This window comes from Chiroxiphia lanceolata, chromosome 1 (assembly GCF_009829145.1).
Source record: "Chiroxiphia lanceolata isolate bChiLan1 chromosome 1, bChiLan1.pri, whole genome shotgun sequence".
Taxonomy (NCBI): Eukaryota; Metazoa; Chordata; class Aves; order Passeriformes; family Pipridae; genus Chiroxiphia; species Chiroxiphia lanceolata.
In genome coordinates, this window is record NC_045637.1 from 51,111,970 (window position 1) to 51,138,136 (window position 26,167).

The window sequence follows — 26,167 nt, forward strand, 5'->3', positions numbered from 1 at the left end:
TGATCTTTGGAAAACTAAATGATTCTATGGTTCTATGGTCAATTTCCGTAAATATAAGGAAACCCCAGAGAAAGTAAATGTAACTAAAAAAAAATAGCCATACAGAGCTATACATATGACAGATGTTTAATATAAAAAACATTGAATTTAGAATTTAAGAGTTAAAAATTATTACTATTTTTGATTTTTTTCATGATTCCTGACAGCTAACCAATTACTTAGAAAAGACACACTACAAGCCCCCAATCTTACCATAGTATCATGTACAGTATAGATTAGTAATTGAAAATAAAAAACTCACCATGTTGTTGAAGGCTATAATGGTCAGGAAGTGCAGGATGAATAAATTCTTCTAGTAAAAGAATATCAGGATGTAGCAATTATTTTCTGTTTTCTCAGATACTCAAGCTATTGACATCCCGACAAGAGATCAATTCTCTATTCAAACAGTCTCAAGGAACTAATTTGTCTAAACCTAAAACAGATGTTCTCTCAAATAAGGTAATTTCTAAAACTATGTATGCCCTGTTATACTTGTTTCTGTCATGCTTTCCCCACAGCATTGGCTTCTTTGCTTATTGTTGCTCTAAGACACTAGCTCTTCTCATGACACTGAAAGAAATCTGACTCGTGTCAGCAACTATCAAAGAAACAAAGTCACATCAGAAATCTTGCTGCAGGACAAAGTTCATTCTTGTTACAAATTTCCACTAAGAATGATCCTACAATGGTCTAATGATATCAGCATGGAGATGCTGGTTTTAGAATCACAGCCTGCTTATTTTCTTATTTTCTGTGAGTTAAAATAGCTGCATAACCTACAAAGTTGCTTAGATATATCCCTCTTATATGGGATTGCTTCAGATCTTAAATCTAAGAAGCTCTGAGTTCAAGTCGCATTTCAACCCAGCAGTGTTATATCTTTCTTGATGTCATACTGACTGCCTTCAGTCCTGCCTAGTATTATTTTGCTTTTGGACAGATTCCACATCGTATATTAAAGAAAATATGTTTTGACCTAATCAGTTCATTTTGTACCTCCTGGAACAGATATGTTGCCTCATTTCCTTGAGCACACTTTCTGAGTTACATTTTCAAATTGAATAGGTAGAAAGAAAAAATTACATTTATTTGTTATTTTTACTAAATGCTCAGGGAAACTAGTTACACATATATGCATAAACATGCACATATAATGTAATGTAAAGAAATATAATATAAAAGTTGCATGACATTCGGTTGCAAACATTTCTCAAACTCATTTGGCCGATAAAGAAGTGAACTTAATTATTTTATCATAAAGCAGCATAACTCAATTTTTACTGTGTTAAAAAACCCTAATTTTAACAAGGTCTACCCATCAGGAAGCAGTGTACCCTTCAGACCAGAGGGTATTTTCATGCAGTGCTCTGAAGCTAAAATCACAAGGGTCTTACAGGAAAGCATGACACTTCTCTGAGGGAGCAAATTAGAGTACGTAATTTGAATAGCTACATTGGAAAACTATTGATGTTAACAAGGACATATATTACTTTCTGGATGACTTAAATTACATTATTACTCGCTCACTTATAGAAACCAAAAATCTCAAACTGCTAATGCTGCACTTTCCTCTTCTCAGTCACTAACATAAAACAACCCAATTTTTGGATGCTGAGCACCTTCAACTCAAGTATGTGGCTGGAATACCTTGATCTTCGAAATGTAACGTATTTTACATTTGGCTTTCTTAATTCTTCTTCCCTCATTGGGTATCACAATAGATGCTTTTTAGTTTGAACTTCGACAAGCTGCACAAAGAAGACACACAGTAGTAGCTAACAGTAATTTGTCTAAAATACACGTTGCTTTTTCCCCATGTTGGACTTGACTGATCACATTGAAGATCTCCAAGATAAGGATGAGAAATGCAGTAATCTCATCAGTATAATTTGCATTCTGGTAATGATGTGTATTTTGTAAAGATGCTGAATAGGTTTTATATACTTATACAGCCCAAACAACCCAGTATTATGACCCTGTTGTCATACTGATGTCTTAGATACAAAGATTTCTATTATATCTATGATAGATCAACCACTATATAAACACTTACTTATCTCTGTATTTTATATTAGACTCAATTCACTTTTATACAAATTATAACCATTTATACCTTGGGCTTATAACATAAGCTGGTTTTCTTATACAACAAAAAGTAAGTTTAAAAAACTGACTCATAAGTTGTAATTCCAGTAAGTGTTAATAAGCATAAACAGACTACTCATTTTTCCACATTAATTGTTTTCATATTGTTAAAAAAAATTAAAGAGAAAAACAAAAAGCCTCAATATTCTAGGTTACTTCTCTATACTTAAATAGTGATTATCAGGTAGAATTTGGATTTCTAGAGCTTCATGAAACTCAGCTTTGTGAGTAAACAAAACTCAGGAAAGAATCCATCTATAATTCAAGGAATATAGTGATCTTCGTTACTCAAAAGTGAGCTTTACTTTGCTCTCCATGACCATCCTATTTCAGATGGTATCTCTTAAAAGTAATGCTAGGAAATGGGCTTGCAAGTAGTACTTGTACTGATAACAAATATGGTTTACAGATGTATCTTAGTGATGCAGATCCTAGGAAGTCAAGTGCAAAAAAGAAAGAAAATAGATCATGTCTAGAGTCAAGGCTGCAGTGCTCAGTGCCAACAAAATTACTGCTTGCACTGATGGGTGACTGGGTGCTTAACATGTTGATATAGCCTCTGATTCATTGTAGCTCTCATAAAAGCAAAATTGAGCCAGCCAGACATATTCATTTAAGATCAAAGTTTTCCTGGTGAGAAACAATGATCTGAAGTGAATTCTTTATATAGACAATATTATGGAAAACCAAGAAATGCTCAGTTAATATACCTATCTAGTCATATTTCAGCACCTCCTCTGCTCAACACACTTGGATCACAGAGCAGGTGCTGAAATATGACTGACCATTTCTGCTTTGGCAATCCAATCAGTTGCTGAAAGCCTAACAGACACAAAGCTGTTTCTTAGATCCCATCTCCATGCCACCTCTGCACACAGGCCTGGTCTTTCAGTCTTTTCCCTACCAACAGCAGAATGGAGTTGAAATAATATCCTACTGTAACATGAGTGAATTACAGTCATCTTCTTAAACAGATGGGGTGTAAGTACTTCAACAGCAATCTCGAGTAGTTCCTATTAGATCAGAACACTTTTTAGCTATTCTCACATACACATAAACAAACACACTGACTGTGAACAAAAGAGGCCACTGGGACAATATAGTCTAACCTGCTGTGTAACATTACAGAAACTGTCTCATGCTACTTTACAGTGCCTTCCATCAAGTCCCGATTGTGAATCAGAAACAGCACACTCCTTTTAGCTCTGCTGCATTTCTAGAGGAACCCAAGAGATCTTGGAGAATTTAATGAGTACATTTCAAGGATGTTTGAGCATCTAATTCCCTAAATTGCTTCAGCAATCCTAGACTTAATTCCAAATGAAATCTTTTCATTTACAAGAATCCACAACACTGCTTGGTGAATTGTTCCAATGTGTATTTACTTCTGTTTAAAAAGTATGTACTTTGCTTCCATATCTAGGTTTAACTTGTATGTACTGGATCTTTTCTGTCACACTCACGAGTCTCAGATGTTCAATATTTTGTTGCCTTCCACAGAGAGAAAAGTTTTGCAACTCCACCCTTTCCCCCAGTACTGAATCAAACCTGACATTTTTACTCCCATTTGAACCAATCTTGTGGCGTCTCCCAAAGTCTCTAATTTTCAACAACTTTTTCAATTGTGAGTACCTAATGAAGTATATGTCCTGGAGTGGTCATATTTGGAACAGAAAGGTGACCTGCTTATATTAGTATGCCCAAGTAGTGCCTGCCACCTGCAGAATCCTATTACAGATGATAATGCACCATGCTCTTAAAAACCTTTTCAGAATTTTGATTTATGAGATCACATTCCCATTTTATACACCTTTATTCTTATACTGCCTAATAATTAACCATAATATTTGCTTAGATTTATGTCAATCCAAGACATGCAAAACGATACTTTACATACAAATTCACCCCAAACATTTAAGCAATTCACACTCCTCAGTATTTATCACTTCACTGATTTCTGAACTATTTCCAGACTTTACTTTTGATGATTTTAATTGTCCTGATTTTCAGGATTTACAAGATCTGAATTTTAGTTGTTTGAAGAACTTCCTAGATGGCTCATAAAATCTAGGTGTGAATTATTTCATTGTGCTGATTTTGTAACACTGAAATATTTCTTCTCGTTTTCAAAATAAAAACACTGCAACGAAATTTCTAGCCTACTTAAACTTTATCAATGTGGTCATATAAATTCATGCTTAAAGAGTGATGGCAATTCAGAAACCTTCAGTAATATGCAGGATGATTATACATTTTGTTCTTGATGAATTATACTTTGTTAAACCAATTTCCTTGGGTTTTTTTCCCTTGGTCTTGAGAACATGATCACTGCATCCAAACACGGTTGTGGTCTCTCTTGAGCAAACAAGTTCTGAGTACTAGAATTCTTTGCCATGTCCCTATTGTGATCCCCTACTATAGTGCCCTTTCTCCGAATCATTAGACAGTTTTTTAAACTGTATCTGCAGCATGCAGACTGTAGTTAAAAGAGCTGGCAGGAAAGGGCAACAAAACAAAAGGTAAGTAGAAACTATACAATAGAAATAAAACAGATTGCAGAAAAAAATAATAACCATATGGTAGAGTTTAATATAAAATAAAGTTTTCAGAAGACTATAATTTTGAATTACCCAGTGAATTGAAAGAGGTTACTAACGTACCTTGGCCAGACTTTCACTACTCAGTGAGGACAAATTTATTTTTTTATTTTTCACAGTGCCAGTTCCATCTCTGCAACACTGGACTCAGAGGATTATCTGAATCATATTTTTTTATTATGTTACCGCTGTGGTTGTTATAATAGTATAAAAACATAAAGGAAGACCATATAAGGACAGATGTGATTTCTATACTCTTTCTGAATATAAAAAGGATAAAAAAAAAGGATAAAAGTGCAGTTGGTGATTCCATGAAGCCATCAGAAGATGGTGAAATATTTATCATTATGCCTATGTCTGCTTATGATGTGCAATGGAAACCAAAGAAAGGCATCTCTCCCTGCATCAGCAGCCTAAAACCAGTGTCAATTCCTTAGATTGGTGTGTTTCTAAGATAGGTGAATTATTTCAGGGGTATGATTTTATACCATGGGAGTAAATTGCATTTCCCACTGTGCTCAACTTGAATTTTTCTACTGTAAGAGAATTATAGGAATACAAGAAATATTCCACTTCTCAGAGTAAATGGTGTTACTACTTTTTGACCCACCATGCAGACTTCTTACAGGCATTCACTTCCAGTAGTGTGCACTTACAAAAATAGCCATGCTGAGTGAATTCAAAGGCTCATTGAGTCACTGTCACAAACCACAGTGAAAATATATACCTAAAGAAAAGTATATAAAACCATAAAAAGGTAGAATAATTCTGGTATTTCCTGAGCTAGGGATGACCTCTTCTGAAAGACCTTACAAGAATGTTATCTATCTCTAGTACAGTGTCCCTTGCCTCAGGGATGTAAGTCAACAGCCATGCACTCACATGCAGGTCTATTTTGGCTGTGATTCCCACCATAAGAAAAGAAAGTCACAAAGACAGGTATTTTAAAATTAAAGGATACTTTAGCATTCCATAGGATTAATAGGAAGAAGAGGTGTAACAAATAAAAAAGGACTAGATGCTTAAATATTTAGCCTTACTTCTTCACCTATCTTCTACAATCCCAACAAGGCAATGGGAGGTAGGCTCAGAATCAAGCAATGCTGCCTTGAAAGTACTTTATCTCTTTTTTCCCAAGCCTGTTCATTTGAGTTTACCAACCTTTTTACTTTGTTAAATACTATAAAACAAATAAAAAACTAAATATTTAAAATAAAAAGCAATGATTTAAAAATAAATAAAAGATTTTGTTTGGTACCTTATCGTTTAAATAAAAGTATAAATAGGTACGTTTTTTAATTATGCTGTTTAAATCCTGCAGGTGTAATGTAGTCATGCTTTAAAGACAGTGTAAAACAATAATTGATCTGAAGGCTTCAAAAAAAGGGTCCATCTAGATGACATAGAAAGAAGGACCACATCTTCATCTAGAATTCAGTCTATACATATCTGGATGACACCAACTGTCAAAAGGTAGGAGATCAAAGATCCATTTCTGAAACAAATTTTGATACAAAAATGACTATAGCTATGATGAATTGTCTTCTATTTCTGCTAGGTGTGATGAAGTGAAATTTTTTTACAGACTGACACATAAAAAAAGTCTGTCTATGGTCTTAGCTATATCAAATATCAACCATTCTATTTATTTTTCTTTTTTTCCCCCACTTACATATTTAATTCAGGTAAGCAAATTCCTCACAATTGTTTATTACTCAAAGATAAAACTCTATACTTTCTAGTTGTTAATGATTGTTTCCTGACTTATAGTAGTAATGTTTGACTCTGTTATCTCAGCACCTTTTCTTCTGAAGTTTTTGATCTTTTCTCCACCTACGTACTAGGTGTTGGAACTAGATGATCTTCAAGGTCTCTTCCAACCCAAGCCATTCTGTGGTTCCATGATTCTGTAACTTTGTATTTTCCCTTATTACTACACAGATGTTATGAAATTATTGTTGTCACTACAGCACTCAAACGTAAGAAGTGTCCAGGACATTGCAGTATAGAGCTTATCCCAAAATGTTATGGATATTCCCTGGACTTCCAAATTGCCCTGGATACCAAAAACCTTAAAAGAGTTATTCCTGTCTTTTATTTTGATATTTGCTTTTCCCATAAACTGAGAAGGAAGTAGGTATGCATGAAAGGTATTTTCATTTGAAATGTCCTATTTTATTTAATAGACAGACAAATCATCTGTCTACCTCACAGTCAGTTTAGTTTCTTTTCTCTGATTCATGGGGTTTGTAAAACTGACCAGGGAATTATTATTCCAGCTGTAATAAAAACCCTTGTCTAAATTTTTCTTTAAAATAACCCAAGCCAGTCATGATCATTTTTTTCAATTAGTATTTGAAATCTGTTTTCTTCTTTATATTTGATATCAGTACCTTTGCCTCATCCAAGCTTTTGTGCCTTCTCAGTGTACTTTACCTGAGGCAATATTTCTAATTTTTCTCATTACAGTTGTTACCTTCACACCAGGATTACTAGTAAAATACCTTATGCTTTCCCTTGTACTGCATCAAAGATCATCATGTCTTTTAACTGGTAATTTGTTCTCTATGTCTTGTGTCCTTTTCCCCTAAGGAGCAATATTTTGAAGGGCCCGAGACTGCTGCATAATTAGATCAAGCAAAGCATCCTCTATCCTGTCTCTCAATAAGACAAGAAGGCCTTAAGGTTTAAATTACTTCCATACATTCTCATTGTAGAAGATTAATTATATTTCTTTTGCTTAATCTCATTAAAGTTCAATTTCATCCACATCCCTAACATATTTCATATAGATTCTCCTTATCTGACTTTTTCAAAGCCTAGTCATCTCCTCCCTGATAATAAACATATCTTGATTTAGTAGCATATTTAAGTTCTGTCTGCATCTCCCTTGAACAAAATTTGCAACAAAAGAGTAACATATTCACAGAATCAAAGATTATTCTGAGTTGGGAGTGACTCGCAAAGATCATCGAGTCCAACTCAATATTGACAATATATTTCTTATGAAAATAAATGGACCACACCCTGTTCTTCCTGATAAATGTATCTCTGATCAAAATACCCTCTTCAATTGCATAATGTTTTCTTTTGTATTTCTTTGTTATGAGATTTCTTATGCCCCTACCTTGCATCTGTTTGCCCTAAGCAAAAAGTTACCTTTACAGAAGGGCAATAAATTGACAGCAAGCTTCACAGAAACTGGTGTTTCTTCTGAAAAGGATCTATATCCTCAAGAGAGTTCTTAGTTTTGGTCATTTTGTCCATTCAGATTATTCTAACATGAATGGGGTTTTTTTCTAACAGTGTATTTACAATAAAAAAATCACTTCCTTCTACATTTTCCAATACAATCTTCTGTATTGAAAAAGTTCCATTACACATCTTCTCCCAAGACTCAGGTAAAAAAATGTTTATTCCAAGACGTGAGACCTTTGCTTCTTGTTGATATATGAGGAGTATGTGTGTCTGTACATATCTACAAATACCTATCTAAAATATTAAATACCATATCTAAAACTGGGTGGATCAACTAAAGAGGTGGACTCTACAAAACATCATAAGAAGAATCAAATTTAATCACATAACTAATCACAAGGTTACTTCTAAGTCATTAAAAAAGGAAAACATCTATATTGAGATGAACTTCAAGTAAAAGTATAGGCAAAAAATGGTACATGACATTGCTGGAAAGCAACTGTCATGATACATCTGAACTGACAACATGCATTTTGGCATTTCCTAATTTTTGCAGAGGTGACTGCACAGCTGTAATAATGTTCTTACTGCATCATTTTTAACTTCCTTGACCCTTCAAAAAGACATCCCCAAATTTAGGAGCGTAGGTACAAAAGCCAAAACTCAGCACAGCTGCAAGAAACTTAACTCTGGGAATGCTGCAGGTATCCATTTTATTCAAAACACTAGGAAGTGAGGGGATAGGATTTATTTTTTGTCTGTATGACAATACATAATAACTGATATAAATATATATAAGTGATAAGTAAATGTATTACTGAGAAAAACAAATTCCTAAGTTAAAAATCCAACTTCTACTTGGGAAAAAATCACACCACTGCAAACATTATGTCATCATTTCAATAAAGTTTTAGACTTTTATAGAAGGCCAACCTGAGGCAAAGGTAGCTGAATTGTTCTAATTATTTCACATTATCAGAAAATGAACACCAGTTCCAAGTCCTATTCTGCAAAGAAAATGTATCACTTTTTCTAGTGATACATAGAAATATATACTTCTAATATATAAATACATGCACATATACTGCATATATAACATGCAGAATCACATATAACATGTAGAATCATATATACATATATAATGAGTATAATGAGTCACCGTGGATACAATTTTATGGCTATGAAAATGTTGCAGCACACTGCTATTTTCTCCTCTTAAGGTAAGTTTACTAAAATACAAAGTAATTGTTATTGTTGGATAATTAGATAACATTCTAGTTGCAAGAAATTATAAAGTGAGGTATCCATTGAATTTTTTTTCCATGTAAATGGAAAACAATGAAAAAAAGATCACTCTGGAGTGATACAAAGAGTATTCCTGAGATGTAAAACATTTAATTAAGTATCTTAAACTCACACTCCAGACAGGGAAATTTAAAAACTGAAGCACAGTATCATACCTAACGTAGTATACCCTTAACCAATTATATGATTAACATATTAATTTAACATTACAGTTAAATTCCTTCTGGCTAAACTGTAAAGAGTCATGTCATACTTCCAAGAGTTACTCTTAAAATCATATCAAATCATGAGCAGAATGACCAGCATTTTAAAAAGACATGCAGATTAAAAAAACTCTCCCTGTTTCTAGTGTATATATCTTAAGTCTGCCACGTGGTAATAAGGAAACAGGGCGTGGAATTGATTTTAATTTGTTTTGATATGATTAGCTTTGGGAAATGCCAATAGTTCACTATATGTAGATGTTTCACTGCTATTCCAGTTGTGTTCAAGAAACTAGAGGTCAGCTTATCTTCGGTATGTCTATCAGGTCAGCTCTTAATGTAAAGAAGAAACCAGACCAAACAGAAAAAAAAAGCAAATAAAAATAGCTGTGGAAACTGTGTAAAAGGAAGTTCTTTCCTTACCAGAGCTTCTCCAGGTCCTTTCAATGTTGCTTCAAAGATGATTGTCTTCGATACTTCATTTTTGGCTCTGATATCTGATCTATCCCTTTTCTTATACTCCTCTAGGCCAAATCAATCCTTTCCTCCTATATTCCCTACACTCTCTCCACAAGTATGGTAGAGCTATCTCTGTGGTGCTCTACTCAACATTTAAGTTTATATGCTATATTTTTATGTTCATGTCAGACTTCTGAAAATCATTCACCACAACATTCAAAGACACCTGATGTTAACACTGTCCTCGGCTGGCATAACTAGGTAAGTACAAAGATGAGTTATCATATATATAATTTTCTAGGCTACCTTCATTTCCATTAAAGCAGTTGAAAATTTGCAATCATTTGGCTCCCTGCCTTTGCAGGAAGCAAATCTGGAGAAAAAAGAATAAAAGTGATGCAGAGACAGATCAAGGAGAATGATCAGAGAATAAGAAAAAAGGACTCACCTCCTTTAGTCAGTTTTCCATTTTAGTTTGTTTCAACAAAGAGGGAAGAGATTTTTCACACACTCTTTAATTCAGATGTCAGTTCCAATATTTGATGCTTGACTGTTCTGAAACACAATCAAAGTGTAGCAGTTAAAACTACTAGCCTGAAACAAGATAAAATTATTAACATGGCAAGGACCTATGTATTCATTAAAAATCACAGCAATATTGAGAGGTTTTATATCAATGTTCCACGGCAAGATTTTCACATGGTACCACACTCCCCTTCTTGCAAGAAAAAAGCACAAAAAAAGAGATTGTAAAATGCTGCATTTGTGGTGCCACCTCAAATGTTTTACTCTTTCCGCACAACGCTGAAGAGTTTGTCTGTTCTTTTACACAAAGATGCAAGGCCTAGTGATTGCTCAGTAAATCTCTGCAAGCTCACCTCTCCCCCATTCTCACCCTTCTACAATCTTTTCTCACACTACATAAGCACCATAGAGTCCTTCTGCCTCTGTCTGGAAAAGTAGAGGAGAATGGTGAGAAAACCTGAACAACTACCCAGCTATATAAACAGTGCTTCCCCACCAGCATTTGATGGGTAGTGGACAATACTGCAATGGCAAGTCACTGCACATTAAAATATATGAATTTTTAAAATTATATAAACTGAAAATACTTATTTCCAAGCCATTTTCTCTCTCTTGTAAGGAAAATGATATATATGTTTTTCCCTTTTATTTCTCCAGTACTACTTAGTCAGACTAACAGAAATAAATGGTTTCCCTCTGTGTTCTATATTTGTGCTATATGAGTCATCGCACTATTTCCAGTTTTGTTTCTCATCACCTAAAGGTCTAGCCTATTTTATTCAGTCTTTTTTTTAATGTGAACAATTGGTAAGTACAAGCCAGAATAAGCATGAATATTTAGTCTTGTAAATGCAGTTAACACCACAAATCAAACTTTTATTTTAAAGCATATTAAAGGAGAAAAAAAAGTGTGGGTAAGGGAGTTATACTGAAGATTTATCACTACAATAGCTTGTTTGATATGTTCTTAAGTTATTTTAATCTCTTGATGCTCATTCAAAGAAATACCTTTCCACATCACAGTTAAATATTGGGGATCAGTTGTCATAAAAACAAGTAAAAATTTTCAGAGCAAAAATAACCTGCAAATATTACAAACTCAAGCTTACGAAACCAGAAGATACTAACCCAGTCAGAGTCTGATGTCCTACTTCCCATTGGCTAGAAAACTTCCTTAAATGAATTCCTTTGGAAGTGGGATGCACATCTTAGTAAAAAGCTTTGGGTTGAAATTGTTCCAAGTAACTGCTAAGAGGACAGGAACTGCCTTTATATGCAGAAAGAGGTTATTTCTGGGAATTCTTTGACCTCTAAAGCACCTGGGGCTTTTCAGCAGTGAAAAAGATGAAGGCTGCAGCCTCCCCTTTGTTACTGTCTTTATATTTATTATGAGTCCTGTTTCCAAGATGAACTAAATTTTGACACTGGTTCACAGTCTCTGGAATTAATGTTAGGAGAGAAACACATTCCACCAGTACTCCAATGACAGCACCTTGCGTAGAGTTAGCTTGGAGGGCCTGCCTCTCCCCTGAGGTATATACCTGTCTTTAGTCTATTTCTTCTTAATTCTAGAATCAAATTTCTAGTTCTTTCTGTACAGTTGATCTTCCTTGGTTGATTGTGCAGGTTTTTCTGCCAGAAGGGGTAGAAAAATATGTTTAAAATGGAAAAATGGGATGATAAAATTATCAGATTGGCAGTGGGACCAAGAGAGAGTATAGAACCAGAAACTGCTTTTAAATTATCTCAGAAATGCACAGATTTCCTGTTGACAGGATGTCTTTTGAGAAAGGCTTTAATTTGACTACAATATTGACTACATCATAACCATTTCAGATTTTCTGTGAGAGTATAAAATTGAAAGGGTTGTAAGGACTTCTCTGAACTCATTGAAACTCCCATGTTTGAAGACCTGCTTGAGAACCTTGCTGAAGCTGGGCTCAGATGGATTTCACTTAGCAGACAACGTTTGCTTGGATAAGAGAAATTTTAACTTGTCAGGTGTATTTAGTGATGACAGAGGCACTGAAGCCTGGCAATGTAAAGATATCACCTGTATCACACTAGTGTTAAGCACACTGTAAGCTACTGCCTAACGTGTAAAAAAGATAAAATTTGAGAAGAATGTGTAAGCATATATGATAAGAGTTTTCAGAAATAGTCATGGACTAGCGTGCTTCAAGCTCTGTACTACACATGGTACTATCCATGTCAACCGCCCAAACTAAATCTATATATTAAAATAGTTTTTAAATTTGTTTAATTCTTCATCCATTTTGCTTTTATTCCTTCTTATTTATGTATGTCTCTGCATGTTAGCCTTCTTTGCCCACTTCCCCTATATTTTATTTAATCTTGAGATATGACCAGAAAAGGTTCATACAACAGGAAGATGGTGATGGCACGTAAAGAATGACTTCTGCATGAGGGACAATGAATAGGGTAAGACTATAAAAAAAGAGAAAATTGAACCATGGGAGACTATGAAAGCATGATGACTGGCATAGAGAGGGTTAGCGACATTATTTTTTTCAGATTTTTTTCTTCATTCTGCCCAGTGTAAGAGCTGGAGGGCATGAAAAGAAGCTGGTTAGGAGTAACATTCATAATAAGAAAGAAAGTTGAACAAATAAACAAAGTGGGGTGACCCTTTCTGCAACGTGCAGTTGCGCTGTGGAACTGCTGCCACAAGGAGGTCATGGACATCAAATCACACTTTCAAGAGAAGTCTGGAAAAGTGTGGGAAAATTAAATGCCCTGAATTTAGATAACTGTAAAAGTTCAGAAACATTCAGCTCAGAAAGAACCAAAGTTCAGGACATCCAGAGGCTGTGAGCATTTGTTTGCCAAGTTCTTATATTCTTTCTTTTGATCCCTGATGCATGAAACAGGGCATGGGACAAAAATAATTTTGAAGTTGACATTGCAGCCATTTTTTTTTATGTTGTTTTAGCTAGATTTTGTTAAAAAGAAACTTGAAAAAAGTGTGGAAAAGAACAGGAAAAAAAAGAATAACCCGGAACAGGTACCCAGGGAGGCTGTGGCATCTCCATTGTGGGAGATAATGAACACAAAGTAGAACAAGGCACTCAGCAACTTGATGACTGCCTGTAATTCCTTTCTATGTAAATTATTCTGCAAATCTGTAATTCTAGGAAATAGACTATAATCATGTCTGTACCTCTCCTGTGCAGAATACCAATTCACAGTGTGACCATTATCATGAAACTGAATTTCAGCGCCAAAATGAAGGGCAGGTCTCCAAGTGTTTTATTACACAGTAAACCATTTGACTTCTCTTCTACATGATGCTTCTTAACATTCCTGGTGTTCTTCTGGCATGAACAATTTTTCATTAACAAATATATACTCTAAAGGAAATGGGTCACATTTTTACCTGATATTTTTACTTTCACTTTTTCCCCCCACCACTTCTCATATTTTTATTAAGTAATTCAGTCAAAGTGCATGACTATCCATTTTTCTGTATGCAATATCAAGATACTGACCTATTTTAACAACTGAAACCTGTTTCATTACAAATGTGTACTTCGAAGGGCTTTATATATACTGTAACCTTTCAATGAAGGTATGTATCTAGGGTGACAAATGGCAGTTAACGCCTCTGATGTTGACAACAGGCCTCTTTCAGAACATAATTTAGTGCATATTAAGCCACTAGCATCAACAATTTTTTACTTTTTCAGAAATAGGCAGGAACCTCATGTATTTGCAAATTTTAGCAAAATAATAATAAAGAAATTAGGACTGCCTAGTAACTACAGGCAAACAAACTTCTAAAAATTTAATTACAAGCATACTAGCATAGTAATAATGGGAATACCATAAAGCTTAGCAATGAACACAAAACTCAACCTTCTTCCTATATAGCCAAGACTGCAATATCACACACACTTACTGAACCTCATTGGTAAAATTAACAGTCTCCCTCAGACAATTAAAAATCATGCTGAGTACTCAGCCACAGTAAATTACAAATATAATTAAGTAAATAATAAGAAAGCCCAAGTCCCTACTTAAATATGCTGCCAATTCAGCTAATCCAAGCACAGCAAATATTAATGCAATACTTCAATGTCTACAGCTCAGCTCCTGATCTACAGTAATAATAACACATTAAGATTTCGTCCATACTCAGAGCAAATCACTTATTTTCCCCAAGACATCAAGAGCACCATGTTACCATAATAAACTGCTCATATCTTCCATCATCCTGCCAGGGAAGGCGGGCTGAGAAGTTGAGCACTTTTTGTCTGATTGTATTTGGCACTAGTTATAGTGACACAGTCTTTTGACTATACTTCACTCTAAACAGAAAAGAAGCCAACCTGAAGCTGTTTAACGATAAAGGATTAAAATCAATGCCAATTAAAAGGCTCTGAAAAATGTGATTTTTAATTACGCTACTTTAGGAAGTGACTAGACAATCACTATTGGCATTCCCTTGTTTCTGTATCCAAAGCACAAACAATTTATACCTTGGAAAAAACTTCTGATTTCAGCAGCTAGTACACCAATGAGAAAAAGTTTAAAGTTCTGCATTAGTGATAACTACTATGCAAGAAATGAAATGTGTCTAAAATTATGCTGACAGCACATCACTTTCCAATAATATGCACTAGTGTTGATATTCACTGGTATCTGTTTACAAGCTCACAGAGAAAGGATTAAATAAAATTTAATTAATTCAAACTTAAATATGTATTTATATCACTCTACAGCAGTGTGTGAATGGCAGACATTTCACCGTCTCACCGCAGTTGTATTATTCTCAGCCCAACCTCATAAATATTAATTGCTTTTGAAACTGAGTTATAAGTCTGTACATGAGATAAAGGAAAAATCCCAAGCAAAGGCTTTCCCTCAACATCAATCCACAGGAGGAATAAAATATTCTTTATGAAATGTTCCTGCATCAGCACTAGTGGGAAGTTCTGCAGTCTATTCTAGTTGGAGGTAAATGGTTTTAATTTGCTCTTCATTGTAACTGAAAGAATCAGTTATATAAAGCCTTAATATTTCCAAACCTGGTTTTAGTAAGAAGCTTTCACAGCTCCTCACCCAAGATTGCCCCACTGTGAGATTTTCATGCTATGTGCATGAAGAATTTGGCTCTGAAGCAGGCAGAAAACTATAAACAGAGGTAAATTAAAAAAAAAAAAATGAACCCCCCAATTTTCTGTATCTACCACCCCTTTGAGAAGCCTATGTATATTAAACAGAAATAGTTACAAAACACTAAACTAACAACTGTGCTAAAGGGTTGAGAGAAAGAAAAAATTCTGATTGCAATCAGTGAGAGAGCAAAGAAAGAAAGGTCACAGGCAACACCTATGACCACTCTCACTCTTACAGTTGCTGCATTACTCCTGTCGATAACCTCTCACCCTACCTTGTTTGTGTCTGACTGACACAGGTACTTCCAGTGAGCTGAAACTCTCGCTCCATACTGACTGTGGAGGAAGAGCCAAGCAGCTAACACAAACAGCCTTGCAGCTGCTGCAAAGAGGTCAACAAAGAATGAGACATGTCTAGACCTAGCAAAGTGGCATCTGGCACGTATGCACTATTATCTCAGTATCACACAGAATCACAGAATCAATTAGGTTGGAAAAGACCACTGAGATCATCGAGTCCACCCTATGACCTAACACCACCACTTCAACTAGACCATGGCACTAAGTGTCACATCCAGTCTTTTCTTAAACATGTCCAGGGACAGTGACTCCACACCTCTCCTGGGGTGCTCAATCACTCTTTCTGTGTAGAACTTCTCCCTAACGTCCAGCCTACACCTCCCCTGGTGCAGCTTAAGACTGTATCCTCTTGTGCTGTTGCTACTTGCCTGGGAGAAGAAACCGATCCCCACCTGCCTACAACCTCCTTTCAGGTTAGTCATGAGCAATGGAAGAAAACACGTAAAAAAGTCTCATGAAATTTGTAGAGCACATTAACAGGTCAGTCAGTCGGTCCTTTGCTCCTAAGTAAGGAAGGAAACGAGACAAAAATTTTAGCCCATGATTATTATATATAAAATAATTTTAGTCTGAAGTACTGAATAGAGACCCATTAATTCAATCCCTCTTATCTGATAATTGCATATATGGAGAAATATTTATTCACACCACATATGTGAGGGAAGTTTCTGCATTGCACCTGCATATTCAAGTGAAATGTTACAAAAAAAACCCAACCACAATCTTTTTCTTTCACATACTGTCATACATTCTATGGAATTTATGACTAAAATATCTGTACATCACAGAAGTGCTTGTAACACAAGACAGGTTTAAAAACGTCTGTACCTCAAATAACATTTCCACTAGTGTATAATAATCCTTCATAAATTACACTGGTCTCCATTTTTCTCACGGTCTTTACATTGCATCGATTCACCCTTACTTCTGTAGGTAGCACGGCAAGAATTACCATGTTTTTAACCTGCTCTAAGTTTTCATCTCTCTCTTCCTCAAAATAATGATAGGTAATAGAAGACAGGAAACAAAAAACATGGTTTAATGTTTTTCATGGTACACAGTGAAAAGTAGACAATTTCAAAGTACATCTTCTGGAACCTGAATATGAATTTTAAACATGTCCAGCTCATGTTTTTATTGCATGAAGTCCTACTCCTGCAATCATCAAAATTCCCTTTGCTTTGAAATGCTGAAAAACTGCTTCCAGCCTAAATAGCAATCATGAGGCATTTGAGCAGTTTTTGATACTGAACAAAAAAATGGCATCCAGCTGTTGCAGGGACAAATTCTCAATTACACAGTTGGTTGAAAATGTGCTGCGTAGTTAAGAACTCTACTTGTGCAGCACTATTAGGAATCTGAAAACAGGGGGATACTTGGATAATCTAGTCATAATTTTTCATAAAGGTTACATTTCTAGTAACACAAATGAATCTGTGTAACAGACCATCTGTCAAAATATTTAAGAGTACATTTATTTCTTTTTATCGTTTCCTGGTGAAAAAAACTCCTCTGTCTTTTCTTTCATGTGGTCCACTTTCACAGTGCTTTGGAGCCAAAACTAAACCTCACTGTATATGAGATATATAGATATATATATATATATATATACCAATATATGTATATATATCCTCTGCATATGTATATAAAGCCTCTGTGTGTGACAGAGATTTTCCCTGAAAATTTTCATGGTTAAAACATCCGGCTAGGTACTGGTTTTTGCATACAGTGCACCGTTTTTTTTGTTCAGTCATCATCCATTGGCTATACTTAAACTCAGACCTTCAAACCTGCTGAACAGGGTTCTGAATATTATATTGGATGTGGAAAAAAGAAGCTGTCAACAGAAAATTCATTATCTTTCCATCATGCTACACTGGGTGGTAAAATGAGAAAGGTTTACTCCTGCATGAATTCCCACCAAACTGAACTGTCTTTGTTAGTCAAGTCATGGCAGGGGTTATGTCCCGCACAAATAAGCATTCCTTTTGTTGGCAGAGAAATAGCCTTTTTGTTTTTTTGTTTCTTTTTTTTTTTTAAATCAGCATAAACCATGTATTTTTCCATCTTGTCAAGTTGAGAACAAAAGACCTAAGCAAGTTTGAACTACCTTGTCAATAGAGATGATTCAGAAGTCTGCACATTAGGCTTAAATTATGGCAAGTATATGTATGTATGTGTAAGTTCCTAGTGCACATATAAGCAAGTCAAAAATTACAGTTTACAAAGTTTATGTTTATCAGCTGTAAATGATTTATTTTTTCTAAAAAAAAAAAAATAAAAAAATTAACAGACAGTACTGCCAGGTTGACCCTAACAAAGATTTTTCTCTTTATTTTGTGCTACTAAGCAAGGCGTATCAAGACAATTTCATGGAATCATGATTGTGGTACCTTAGTCCCAGGAGTTTGCTGCTGGCCTATCAGTGTTCACACTGGCTGCCTATATTGCTGTTGATTTGAATGGGACCATAGGTTGAAGTAAAAAGCCTTTTAAAAATTCCACACAATGTAATCGGGTTTATTATATCTAGTTAGACAAGCCCTGGTTTTCAATTACATTTTACTGTGACAAAATTGAAAAAAAAAATCACCTATTCAGGAGAACTTTTATACATATTTTTTTGATTACAGATTTCACAGACTACCAGTAAGCAAGAGAACTTTACAAGGACAAAGAGAGAACACAACTCCTGTAACTGTGTGTTGTTTTTTGCTTAATTCCTTTATTAACTGCTTGATTAGTTAGTTTGTGCAGTACCTAGGAAATGTAAAGTAGTAATAAGTGCTAATTAATCATTTATATAATATACAACTACTGTAGCAAATTGTACAAACATAGCAAAAAAAAAAAAAAAGAACTGCATAATGATGAAGAATGAAGCCTACAATGCTGACAAACTTCCTTCTTTAGGAAAAACAAACCAGGAAAGCAGTCATAGGCAGCAAACAGTAGGCTGTAGCTGCAGAAAGCCTGCTTCATGGGGAGCAACAGAAGCAAGAGATGAGGTGAATGAATGATACTAAAAGCACTGCCCAACTGCTTGTATTAAGGAGAACATACGGTGGAAAAGAAGCAGAACTGCAAGGGAAAAATGACAGTTTCATTGAATTGCAAATGAGAGGTAATAATTTCAACATCCACTGTGACAGACTACTTCTATGTGTTATTATAAGCTCTGGTGGATGCTGCTTTAAACCAATTAATAAGAGGAACCACTTGATGCAACAGCATCTAGTGCAGTAAGTTTGGAAGTGGAAAGGTGCTTCTGCTAGTGCTTTCTGGTGACCTAATGAACCTGCTCTAACTGGAACAGCAGTTTCTGCTGTCAGAACAACTTAAAAGCTGAGTGATAAAGAGGAGACAGCATTTATCACTTTTTCCAAGTCCAAAATCATGCATAAATGGATGAAGCAAATGGAACAGAGTACCTAGTGAGGGTAAAAAAGCAGGAAAAATCATCTACTGGTATGAAATACACAGAAAGGACAGAGAGATCTGCCCTAAGAATAAAGATATTTTGAGTTCTATGAAGACACCTGCAATGGATGAGAAGAAAGAAAGCCTTCACATCATTTACGCCAAAAGTTAAACACTTGATAATTTAACAAGAATGAAAGAATAAAAAAGAAAGAAAGGAAAAGGAAGGAAGGAAGGAAGAAAAAAGAAAGAAAGAAAGAAAAAGTTAAAGTATTCTGCAGGTGAAAACAAAAATACTTCTGTGACTTTCAAAGTTATGCAATGAGTAATAATGATAGTTTAAATGTACAGCTAGATGTTAAAAAGTAAAACTAATAGGAGAAAAGATGAAAAATCAAGTCAACATATGCATCATCATAAATAATAATATTCATGGTATTAAATACTATTATTTCTATGATATAAAAAGTTTTCCATATGATACTAAAGAAAGATTTAGTGCAACTTTATGAGAATATGCATTTCCCTTCCTTATTTTTTGATTGGTTTATTTTCTTCAGCTTGGCAATATACACAAAACAGTCTGCAGAGATGATTTAGTAGCACAACATATAAGTGTTTTTTTACCTTGCTTTAAATATGGAGAACGCTGAAAATTCCGACAGATGCATATATTAAGAGAGAAAGAAGCCAAAACCATTTTGCAATTCCATTGTTAAATTTGTCTAATAATGCCCAAAATGTCCATTAGAGTTCACCTGCAATTTTCAATTAATTTTCTCTGGCACATTATTATCTCTTTTTGTATTTCATTCTTGTTATCTTGTCCTACTGAGTCTTCCTTTTCCTAGTTTGGGGAATTTTAATTATTTATTATTTATTACATTCTCTTTCAGATCTAGTGCTAAGGCAAGCAAGGATAAACCTTTCTAGGTACTCTGTATTTTATATTGTTTACCATAATTAGAGCCAAGTATCCAGGAATCAGTTTTATTATTCTGGAAGGCATTATGAGCACCCTCTTTCTATGGTGAATCTTAAAATGAGATGTAAATCAGAGTTTTAACTTAATGGTCATGGAATGTAGGAAAAATTAGTTAATGAGCTGAAACCCTCAGTGGAAGTGCCAAGTCCCCAGCACCAACTGCTTCAGTGCACTGACCCCATCCTCTTCTGCTGTGGTAGTTTCTGAGCAGACACAGATATTGCCTGTGACACCCAGAGTCCAAACACCTTGCTGACCATCATTTGCATTTTTGGTACTTGTACTTTTTTGCTTGCAAAAAGTACATATGTCATCTCCACATGATGACAACAATCAAGTAGTTAGTAACCCAAGAGGAAGCAATTCTTCAAGTACTTCTGTAATTTTGTCCTCTATCAAGCCACACTGGAGTAATAGAGGACTATCCTAGACTCAGGTTGCTGAGGGGGAACAGGCATTTTTTTTAGTGGTCATGGCTGTCATTTTGTTAGTGGTCCTTCCCTTCCAGATGATGCCTCCAGACACAGAATACATCATAAGATGTATTATGCTTAGATTAGAGTTTTATGCTGAAATTATGAGGCAAGAAGGCACTTTCCTTCATGAAAGCTGAAGTTAAGGCTCCAGAAGCCATTTTTCATCTGGCTTATCTAAGCCCTACTGAAGCAAAAAGAGGCTTAGCAGACTCCATCATATTTAGAGCATAAGGAAGTGCATCTGACCATTAATTGCAAAAGCTTTGGGGTTTTTTTTGTTGTTTGTCTTTCACAGTCCTTCCAGAAGAGAACACTACAAAACCAAGTGCAAACCTTTGGTTTCTTCACACTTTAAAGCTCCACTTTATTTAGGTTGGCATCTTTTGCAGTTATTTCAAGTTTTGTAAATAGATTGTAATTGTATGTGTATATATCTTAGTGAAAGAAAAGGTTTTTTCAATTATTTTTTGCTACCATCTGAAAAAAGTCCAGTCAACAGACCTTGTGCTTTGCTAGCTGAACACAAAGACCTACATGTACTAAAACTTGACCATGAGGGACATGGAAGGACCATTTTATGCACAAAGTGACATACAAATTGCTCAACTTTGCACCTTGTGCATTTATGTGCCCCTACACAAAGAAGAAAATTAGTTGGGGCAACTTTATCTACCAAGTTTTCACAGGAATAAATAGTTAATTTTTAGTGTCTCTGAGCTAACAAATCTCATAGAAGTCCCCTAGAATTCATAAAATACCACCAACAGATGAATCTTCATGACACGCTACAAAAATTTTTATAGTTTGAGCCTATGATGACATACTGGGTGCTACATGGTGCATGACTCATGGTCCTAATGAGTAACAGTTCTGTAACAGAACTGGCAGCATCCTAAGTATACTCATCGTCGTTTTGCCAGATCATTTGGTAAATAATGGCAAACAACAACCTTAGGATGGAAAACCATCCTCAAAACATCATCAAGTTGTTTCTCAGATGCCTCTTGTCTTCTTCCATTTTTTAAATAGTCAACTAATTACTGTGACAGAGAAATCAGTTCTTGATATGAGAAGATTCCTTCCAACAAATTCCCTGAATGAGTACAAAGTATTTTCTATTTTAATTTTCCCAACCCATATAAACTCCATAACCTTCTAGAAATATTCTTCTATTATCTGGAACTTTGTTGCTACTGACTTTTCAAATTCTCTTTTTGTTAACTATGTTTCTCTAAAGTCCTACTTAAAATGCAGTAATATTTATAAAATAACATATTCAGAGATGGATAATTCAGAGATTTTTTTTAACATAAGCTCTTGAGGAAGTGATTAATAAATCCACTGGGAAAATAAGCAATTAATGACTTTGGCACTCTCTCTATATAATGTTGGCTGAATGTCTGAATGTGTTCACTTTGTTCCTTTGCAGTCTGAGCTGTTGATTGGTAACATTGGCTTCTGACTGCTACATTACAGAAGACATCGGATCAGAGATGTCTAGGTTACTGAACGCAAAATACCAGAACAATACAGTATATAAGTGCTGCAGCACTTGAATAATTCTCTGTTGTAGCAGCCACTTGTAATATAAACATCAAATGCACAGATTTGATTGATTTTGATGAATAAATTTTCTGTTCCAGACTTCCTCAACAAACCATGACTGTCTAGGTGTTTAGCAGCTTTTGTGCAGAATCCATCACTAAATGGTAGCTTTCACTTCAATAAGCTGGCACTCAAAACTTCTAATTATGGCACATCATAGGCATGGCTTGAATGGTCAGACTGTCCAACCATAAGTCCTAGCCTGTGATTTCTAAAGAAACCTTCAGACGGGAGAAACGCTCCTTTAAACTGACATAGATTTCACCGAGGTTCCTCTTATCAAAAAGTTAAAAACAAAGCGATGAGTCAAGTGTAAAGACTTGAAGAAACAAAAGTTTGATGTAAAAATTCAAATCGCTACACTGAATGCTGAATTAATTTTATTAATAGTTTTTCAATTAGACTTCTGGCCCAAAGCAATAGAAGTACTTCACTCAGTATTTAAAAATGTGTCATCATTATAAATGATAAGTTTTCCCAAAAAGAAGACACAATACCTGTTCTATTAAAATCATTTTAACAGGAAAGCAAAACAACTTTAAGGGAAAAAAAGTCTTTATTTTGAATGCAACTACAGTGAGTACTGGTTTTCTGTTCAAGAAAACAGTATGATTTGATGAGGTTTTAAACAGTTTCCTAGCATTTTTTTGAGTAGCCTGTAGAAATAAATTTGTGAGCTTCATTTTTCATTTGCAACCAGAATGAGTCACAGCTAAAGATTTTTAATGTTTTTTAAATCTTTAAACATTTTTAATGCATTCTTTGTAAAAAACATCAGATCGTGACATCACTGCATACAATTTGCATTCATTGTAAATTGCTTTTATAAAGAAATTCCTGTTGCAATTGCATGAAACTTAGTAAAACAGAATTTCACCCGGTGTCTTCACCATGATTTGCTTTGATTTTTTTTTTTCCATTATTAGGCTAGTAGAAATTAGCCTTGTTACTTGGCTGAACATTTTGTGGTTTTCTGGAAAAATAGGTTTTTCAGTTGAAGTTCTGGAGTACAAGACGAACAATCCAGTCAAACCTCTAAACTAAGTCTGACTGTAATATGTATCTGCTGTTCTGCTGATTATGATGCCTGTTGAAACATTCAAACCAATCTCATCAGGACATGAAACATAAATACCAATATGCTGCTTATTGAACTCAAACAAGTCTTCCTACACGTTACTCAGAATCACTATTGTGCAGTACCTTTACTGAGTCCCAGCATCAATAAGCATGATATGTTAAAGTTGGCCAAGCCAACAAAAAATTATACACTAACCCATCTGATTTACCAAGTCTGATTGCAACAACAACCAAACTTTCCTTACAACTCCGTTATCCTGAGCTGTACTCCAACAACACAATTTCTTTTTGTCTTGGAAGAATTTTCTTCTCAAGAATAATTATCAGTAAGATATCAGCAATGTCCTCATTAGATCTGACCAGCAGCCAATGTACCTTAGTATCACACCTGCAACAGACACCAAAGCCAGGAAAGTCAAAGAAAATCCAAGTCATGGAACTGTTGCCATGTGCCTTGAAGTAGCACAGTTGATCTTCTACTTCAGTTCCCAAAGGTCCTGCTAAGGTAATGCACATGATTGAATTACTGACCTATAGCCAATCTACCCTATCTATGCGAGTTATTACCTTTTCTATCTCTTCTTTGCTCACTATCAAAATTAAAATCTCTTTTTCTATAGTTACATTTTCCCCCAGTTCTTTCTTTCATTTTGAGGACAAAAAAAATACAATTGAAAAGTGTCAACTTGTGATGGGCAAGAAATTATTGAACACTCAATATCTTGAGATCCTAAATGTTAGAATACAGAAATGCGGATGAATAAAGGATTTTGCATGCAAAATACTGAACTGCTATCATATCAGTTTTGAAACCAATTCATTGATGTGTCATTCCATACAAGGAGATGAACTGGTATACCACAATTGACAATTTCATTGGAAGTACTGAATTGGAAGCTATTAAGACTGTAACCAAAAGCTGAGGCAATTATATACAGTAACAAAGAGGACAGTGTTTCTAGGGCAGTGTGTTGCAGGGTTTCTAGTGTTGCTAATGTCATAAGTTGCTCAGCACTACGGCAAGCAAGTGTACCCTCTTTGCAACAAACTAGACCGAGATGTCCTATGCACTTCTGGCATCTGTTTCTCTCCGACATAAAGAGAAAATATCAGAAGAATTTCTGTTGTGCACTTGTCAACCTTTGTCTTGGAATTCTGCTGTGTTTAATTATTGTATACAAACATATTGAGAAAGTTAAAACAGGTATCAGACAAAGTAACCATTTTACAAGATACAAAAGAAATTATAAATATCCCAACTCAAATAACAGTATACTTTTCCTTTAAAAAAAAAAAAAAGCAAACATCTATCACGTAAAATAGTATTTGCTTAACTTTTCATGAAGCATCAAAAAATTAGCAGTTTGTCTTTTTTTTAACCACCCAGTTAACCTTGTTTCTCTGAAATTCAATTTCTTATGCAGGGCTCTCACATCCTTTATATTCTACAGAATATCTACACAACCTGTACTTCTCCAAATCACAGCTATTTCAATCCTATAAAGGAGTCCTTTTCACTCCAGTTTAACTGTCCTTTTAGTATTTTAAGATAGCTGTATGCATATAGATAAATTCACAATGCCTCTAAACATAAAATCTGGGTATAACCACTTCGCAGTTCTGCCTGTACAAGGCTGTGTAGGTAGTGGTATGTCTACCTGTAATAGAACAGTACTGATCTCAGGTTAGCCAGCTCTTCAGATCCAAGGGAAGTTTGCACCCCATCACCAGCAGAGGGTTCCACAGTAAAGGATGATTAATGATTTTCTTACTTTTTCCTTTTCCAGGTTGTTCACATTTTCACAATTTGGAAATAAATTGCATAGTTTAATCTACCAATGACTCATTTGCTATGAGTACCAGACACACACAAGGAGGTCAGAAATTCTAACAGTGCTGATTACAACACAATTACTGACTCATTTTGCCTTCCTTTAACTATGCAGAGAGCTGTACAGAACTGGTTGGTGTGTCTACATGTTCAGAAGATACACATTTATTTTTGTCACATGAGGCAGATATGTGCTGTGCTGGTGGTGTGGGACTGGATCATAGTTTTTAAGGATTCTTTTAATGTTTGTGTTTCTTTTAACAATTCTCCATAGTGGGACTCGTTTGGGGTTTTTTAAATAAATGTATGATGCCTAGAACCATAAGCCTTAGATTGTTGATCGGACTTCCCACATACTGCAATGACCTCCGTATTAAACGGCAGCACCATAATAGTATTAGGAACCTTTTTTGATGGCAATGCATTAATGAAACAAAGCTCCAATTCACAGTATAAGCACATGAGAAAAAAAAAAGCCAGCTAAAGCAGGGGAGAATGCTACTGAAGCAGGAAATGCTTTAATACCAGATGCAGCTGAGCTCCTTCAATAGAGCTCACTTTGACTGCAAGATGAAGAGATGGATGAGATGGAATTCAGTCAGGACTGAATCAGACTGGTAGGGATATCTGTCAGGTATTTGGGTTTAATTTGGCTTTGCACAACCTAGGGATTGTCCTTGGTGGGTTAGACAGGTTTTCACATAGATAATTGTATATGTGTGTTTCTGATTAAAATGAATTTCACTCAAAAATGTCAAGGAAAAATGTATTATTAGATCAAATTAATACTTCAGAGTC

At 35.1% G+C, this 26,167-nt stretch overlaps 1 protein-coding gene across 8 annotated transcripts in view; it reads right to left on the reverse strand.

Annotated features, from left to right (window-relative positions):
- The window catches only part of DLGAP1 (DLG associated protein 1), a 414,943-nt gene that overhangs the window by 258,617 nt on the left and 130,159 nt on the right, over positions 1-26,167 (reverse strand). For 6 of the 8 annotated variants that reach the window (XM_032685018.1, XM_032685049.1, XM_032685106.1 and 3 more), the window contains one exon: positions 10,398-10,504. The gene's annotated coding sequence lies outside the window, so the exon portion shown is untranslated. Of the gene's footprint in view, positions 1-10,397; positions 10,505-23,913; positions 24,002-26,167 lie in introns of those variants that run through there. The other 2 variants (XM_032685064.1, XM_032685073.1) reach the window with 2 other exon arrangements.